Here is a 6286-nt window from a genome sequence, read left to right as displayed (position 1 = left end):
GGGGGAATAGAGATGTGGGAAAAGAGAGGCGGCGAAAGGGAGGCGGGGAAAGTGTCAGAGACTCTGAAGCAGGGAATCGGAGTCGGGGAATCAGAGTCGGGGAATCAGAGTCGGGGAATCAGTGTCAGGGAATTAGAGTCGGGGAATCAGAGGTGGGGAATCAGAGGCGGGGAATCAGAGTCGGGGAATCAGAGGAAGGGAATCAGAGGCAGGGAATCAGAGGCGGGGAATCAGAGGCGGGGAATCAGAGGCGGGGAATCAGAGGCGGGGAATCAGAGGCGGAGAATCAGTGGGCGGAAATGAGATGTGGGAAAAGAGAGGCAGAGAAAGAGGCACGAAAATAGTGGCAGGGAAAGAGAGGCGGGGAATCAGAGGCGGGGAACCACAGGCGGGGAATCAGAGGCTGAAATTAAAAGGGGGTGAATCAGAGGGGGGAAAAGAGATGTGGGGAAACAAGGGCAGGGAAAGAGCCAGGGAAAGAGCCAGGGACTCTGAAGCAGGGAATCGGAGGCAGGGAATAGGAGGCAGGAAAACAGAGGAAGGGAATCAGAGTCGGAGAAATGGAGGCGGGGAATCAGAAGCAGGGAATCAGAAGCGGGGAATCAGAGGACGGAAAAGAGATGTGGCGAAAGAGAGGCAGAGAAAGAGAGGCGGGTTATCAGATGTGTGCAATCCGAGGCAAGGAATCAGAGGCGTGGAATCAGAGGCGTGGAATCTAAGGTGGGGAATCGGAGTCGGGGAATCAGAGTCGTGGAATCAGAGGCGGGGAATCAGAGTCGGGGAATCAGAGGAGGGGAATCAGAGGCGGGGAATCAGAGGCGGGGAATCAGAGGCGGGGAATCAGAGGCGGGGAATCAGTGGGCGGAAATGAGATGTGGGAAAAGAGAGGCAGAGAAAGAGGCACGAAAATAGTGGCAGGGAAAGAGAGGCGGGGAATCAGAGGCGGGGAATCAGAGGCGGGGAATCAGAGGCGGGGAATCAGAGGCTGAAATTAAAAGGGGGTGAATCAGAGGGGGGAAAAGAGATGTGGGGAAAGAGAGGCAGAGAAAGAGGCGTGGAAATAGACGCAGGGAAAGAGAGGCGGGGTATCAGATGTGGGGGATCCGAGGCGGGGAATCAGAGGTGGGGAAAGAGATGTGGAGAAAGAGAGGCAGGGAAAGAGGCAAGGTAAGAGAGGCGGGGAAAGAGGCACGGAAAGAGAGGTGGGAAATGAGAGGCGGGGAATCAGAGTCGTATTATCTGAGGTGGGGAATCTGAGGCAGGGAATCAGAGGCGGGGAAAGAGATGTGGGAAAAGAGAGGCAGAGAATGAGGCACGAAAATAGTGGCAGGGAAAGAGAGGCGGGGAATCAGAGGCGGGGAATCAGAGGCGGGGAATCAGAGGCGGGGAATCAGAGGCGGGGAATCAGAGGCGGGGAATCAGAGGCGGGGAATCAGAGGCGGGGAATCAGAGGCGGGGAAGCAGAGGCGGGGAATCAGAGGCGGGGAATCAGAGGGGGGAATAGAGATGTGGGAAAAGAGAGGCGGCGAAAGGGAGGCGGGGAAAGAGTCAGAGACTCTGAAGCAGGGAATCGGAGTCGGAGAAATGGAGGCGGGGAATCAGAGGCGGGGAATCAGAGGCAGGGAATCAGAGGCAGGGAATCAGAGGCGGGGAATCAGAGGCGGGGAATCAGAGGCGGGGAATCAGAGGCGGGGAATCAGTGGGCGGAAATGAGATGTGGGAAAAGAGAGGCAGAGAAAGAGGCACGAAAATAGTGGCAGGGAAAGAGAGGCGGGGAATCAGAGGCGGGGAATCACAGGCGGGGAACCAGAGGCGGGGAATCAGAGGCTGAAATTAAAAGAGTGTGAATCAGAGGGGGGAAAAGAGATGTGGGGAAAGAAGGGCAGGGAAAGAGCCAGGGAAAGAGCCAGGGACTCTGAAGCAGGGAATCGGAGGCAGGGAATCGGTGGCAGGGAAACAGAGGAAGGGAATCAGAGTCGGAGAAATGGAGGCGGGGAATCAGAAACGGGGAATCAGAAGCGGGGAATCAGAGGACGGAAAAGAGATGTGGGGAAAGAGAGGCCGGGAAAGAGGCACGGAAAGAGAGGCGGGAAATCAGAGGCGAGGAATCAGAGGCGTGGAATCAGAGTCGTGGTTTCATTAGCGGGGAATCTGAGGCGGGGAATCAGAGGCTGGGAAAGACATGTGGGAAAAGAGAGGCAGAGAAGGAGGCACAAAAATAGTGGCAGGGAAAGAGAGGCGGGGAATCAGGGGCGGGGAATCAGAGTCGGGGAATCAGAGGTGGGGAATCAGAGGCGGGGAATCAGAGGCGGGGAATCAGAGGCGGGGAATCAGAGGCGGGGAATCAGAGGCGGGGAATCGGAGGCGGGGAATCAGAGGCGGGGTATCAGAGGCAGAGGAACGGAGGCGTGGAATCAGAGGTGGGGAATCAGAGGGCAGAAAAGAGATGTGGGGAAAGAGAGGCAGAGAAAGAGGCGTGGAAATAGACGCAGTGAAAGAGAGGAGGGGTATCAGATGCGGGGAATCCGAGGCGGGGAATCAGAGGCAGGAAAAGAGATGTGGGGAAAGAGAGTCCGGGAAAGAGGCACGGAAAGGGAGGCGGGAAATCAGAGGCGAGGAATCAGAGGCGGGGAATCAGAGTCGTGGTTTCAGAGGCGGGGAATCAGAGGCGGGGAATCAGAGTCATGGTATCAGAGGCGGGGAATCAGAGGCGGGGAATCACAGGCGGGGAATCAGAGGCGGGGAATCAGAGTCGTATTATCTGAGGCGGGGAATCGGAGGCAGGGAATCTGAGGCGGGGAAAGAGATGTGGGAAAAGAGAGGCAGAGAAGGAGGCACGAAAATAGTGGCAGGGAAAGAGAGGCAGGGAATCAGAGGCGGGGAATCAGAGGCGGGGAATCAGAGGCGGGAAATCAGAGGCGGGGAATCAGAGGCGGGGAATCAGAGGCGGGGAAGCAGAGGCGGGGAAGCAGAGGCGGGGAATCAGAGGCGGGGAATTTGAGGTGGGGATTCTGAGGTGGGAAATCAGAGGCTGAGATTGAAAGGGGGAGAATCAGAAGGGGGAAAAGAAATGTGGGGAAAGAGAGGCATGGAAAGAGCCAGGGACTCTGAAGCAGGGAATCGGAGGCAGGGAAACAGAGTCGGAGAAACGGAGGCGGGGAATCAGAAGCGGGGAATCAGAGGGTGGAAAAGAGATGTGGGGAAAGAGAGGCAGGGAAAGAGGCGCGGAAATAGACGCAGGGAAAGAGAGGCGGAGTATCAGATGTGGGGAATTCAAGGCGGGGAATCAGAGGCGGGGAAAGAGATGTGGGGAAAGAGAGGCAGGGAAAGAGGCAAGGAAATAGAGGTGGGGAATCAGAGGCAGGGAATCAGAGGCGGAGATCCAGAGGCAGGGAATCTGAGGCGGCGAATCTGAGGCGGGGAATCAGAGGTGTGGAATCAGAGGGGGGAATAGAGATGTGGGAAAAGAGAGGCGGCGAAAGGGAGGCGGGGAAAGAGTCAGAGACTCTGAAACAGGGAATCTGAGTCGGGGAATCAGAGTCGGGGAATCAGAGTCGGGGAATCAGTGTCAGGGAATCAGAGTCGGGGAATCAGAGGTGGGGAATCAGAGGCGGGGAATCAGAGTCGGGGAATCAGAGGCAGGGAATCAGAGGCGGGGAATCAGAGGCGGGGAATCAGAGGCGGGGAATCAGAGTCGTGGTTTCAGAGGCTGGGAATCTGAGGCGGGAAATCAGAGGCGGGGAAAGAGATGTGGGAAAAGAGAGGCAGGGAAAGAGGCGCGGAAATAGACGCAGGGAAAGAGAGGCGGGGTATCAGATGTGGGGAATCCGAGGCGGGGAATCAGAGGCGGGGAAAGAGATGTGGGGAAAGAGAGGCAGGGAAAGAGGCGCGGAAATAGACGCAGGGAAAGAGAGGCGGGGTATCAGATGTGGGGAATCTGAAGTGGAAAATCTGAGGCGGGGAATCAGAGGCGTGGAATCCGAGGCGGGGCATCAGAGGCAGGAAAAGAGATGTGGGGAAAGAGAGGCCGGGAAAGAGGCACGGAAAGAGAGGCAGGAAATCAGAGGCGGTGAATCACAGGCGGGGAATCAGAGGCGGGGAATCAGAGTCGTATTATCTGAGGCGGGGAATCGGAGGCAGGGAATCAGAGGCGGGGAAAGAGATGTGGGAAAAGAGAGGCAGAGAAGGAGGCACGAAAATAGTGGCAGGGAAAGAGAGGCGGGGAAAGAGGCACGGAAAGAGAGGTGGGAAATCAGAGGCGGGGAATCTGAGGCAGGGAATCATAGGCTGGGAAAGAAATGTGGGAAAAGAGAGGCAGAGAAGGAGGCACGAAAATAGTGGCAGGGAAAGAGAGGCGGGGAATCAGAGGCGGGGAATCAGAGGCGGGTAAGCAGAGGTGGGAAAGCAGAGGCGGGGAAGCAGAGGCGGGGAAGCAGAGGCGGGGAAGCAGAGGCGGGGCGGCAGAGGCGGGGAATCAGAGGCAGGGAATCAGAGGCTGGGAATTTGAGGTGGGGATTCTGAGGTGGGAAATCAGAGGCTGAAATTGAAAGGGGGAGAATCAGAAGGGGGAAAAGAAATGTGGGGAAAGAGAGGCATGGAAAGAGCCAGGGACTCTGAAGCAGGGAATCGGAGGCAGGGAAAGAGAGTCGAAGAAACGGAGGCGGGGAATCAGAAGCGGGGAATCAGAGGGTGGAAAAGAGATGTGGGGAAAGAGAGGCAGGGAAAGAGGCGCGGAAATAGACGCAGGGAAAGAGAGGCGGAGTATCAGATGTGGGGAATTCAAGGTGGGGAATCAGAGGCAGGAAATCAGAGGCGGAGAATCAGAGGCAGGGAATCTGAGGCGGGGAATCATAGGCTCGGAAAGAGATGTTGGAAAAGAGAGGCAGAGAAGGAGGCACAAAAATAGTGGCAGGGCAAGAGAGGCGGGGAATCAGGGGCGGGGAATCAGAGGTGGGGAATCAGAGGCGGGGAATCAGAGGCGGGGAATCAGAGGCGGGGAATCAGAGGCGGGGAAAGACATGTGGGAAAAGAGAGGCAGAGTAGGAGGCACAAAAATAGTGGCAGGGAAAGAGAGGCGGGGAATCAGGGGCGGGGAATCAGAGGTGGGGAATCAGAGGCGGGGAATCAGAGGCGGGGAATCAGAGTCATGGTATCAGAGGCGGGGTATCAGATGTGGGGAATCCGAGGCGGGGAATCCGAGGCGGGGAATCCGAGGCGGGGAAAGAGATGTGGGAAAAGAGAGGCGGGGAAAGAGGCACGGAAAGAGAGGTGGGAAATCAGAGGCGAGGAATCAGAGGCGGGGAATCAGAGTCGTGGTTTCAGAGGCGGGGAATCAGAGGCGGGGAATCAGAGTCGTGGTTTCAGAGGCGGGGAATCAGAGGCGGGGAATCAGAGGCGGGGAAAGAGATGTGGGAAAAGAGAGGCGGGGAAAGAGGCACGGAAAGAGAGGTGGGAAATCAGAGGCGAGGAATCAGAGGCGGGGAATCAGAGTCGTGGTTTCAGAGGCGGGGAATCAGAGGCGGGGAATCAGAGGCGGGGAAAGAGATGTGGGAAAAGAGAGGCGGGGAAAGAGGCGCGGAAATAGACGCAGGGAAAGAGAGGCGGGGTATCAGATGTGGGGAATCCGAGGCGGGGAATCAGAGGCGGGGAAAGAGATGTGGGGAAAGAGAGGCAGGGAAAGAGGCGCGGAAATAGACGCAGGGAAAGAGAGGCGGGGTATCAGATGTGGGGAATCTGAGGTGGAAAATCTGAGGCGGGGAATCAGAGGCGTGGAATCCGAGGCGGGGCATCAGAGGCAGGAAAAGAGATGTGGGGAAAGAGAGGCCGGGAAAGAGGCACGGAAAGAGAGGCAGGAAATCAGAGGCGGTGAATCAGAGGCGGGGAATCAGAGGCGGGGAATCAGAGTCGTATTATCTGAGGCGGGGAATCGGAGGCAGGGAATCAGAGGCGGGGAAAGAGATGTGGGAAAAGAGAGGCAGAGAAGGAGGCACGAAAATAGTGGCAGGGAAAGAGAGGCAGGGAATCAGAGGCGGGGAATCAGAGGCGGGGAATCAGAGGCGGGGAATCAGAGGCGGGGAATCAGAGGCGGGGAATCAGAGGCGGGGAATCAGAGGCGGGGAATCAGAGGCGGGGAATCAGAGGCGGGGAATCAGAGGCGGGGAAGCAGAGGCGGGGAAGCAGAGGCGGGGAAGCAGACGCGGGGAAGCAGAGGCGGGGAAGCAGAGGCGGGGAATCAGAGGCGGGGAATTTGAGGTGGGGATTCTGAGGTGGGAAATCAGAGGCTGAG

This window comes from Narcine bancroftii, unplaced genomic scaffold (assembly GCF_036971445.1).
Source record: "Narcine bancroftii isolate sNarBan1 unplaced genomic scaffold, sNarBan1.hap1 Scaffold_256, whole genome shotgun sequence".
Lineage (NCBI taxonomy): Eukaryota > Metazoa > Chordata > Chondrichthyes > Torpediniformes > Narcinidae > Narcine > Narcine bancroftii.
This window is presented reverse-complemented; position numbering follows the sequence as displayed.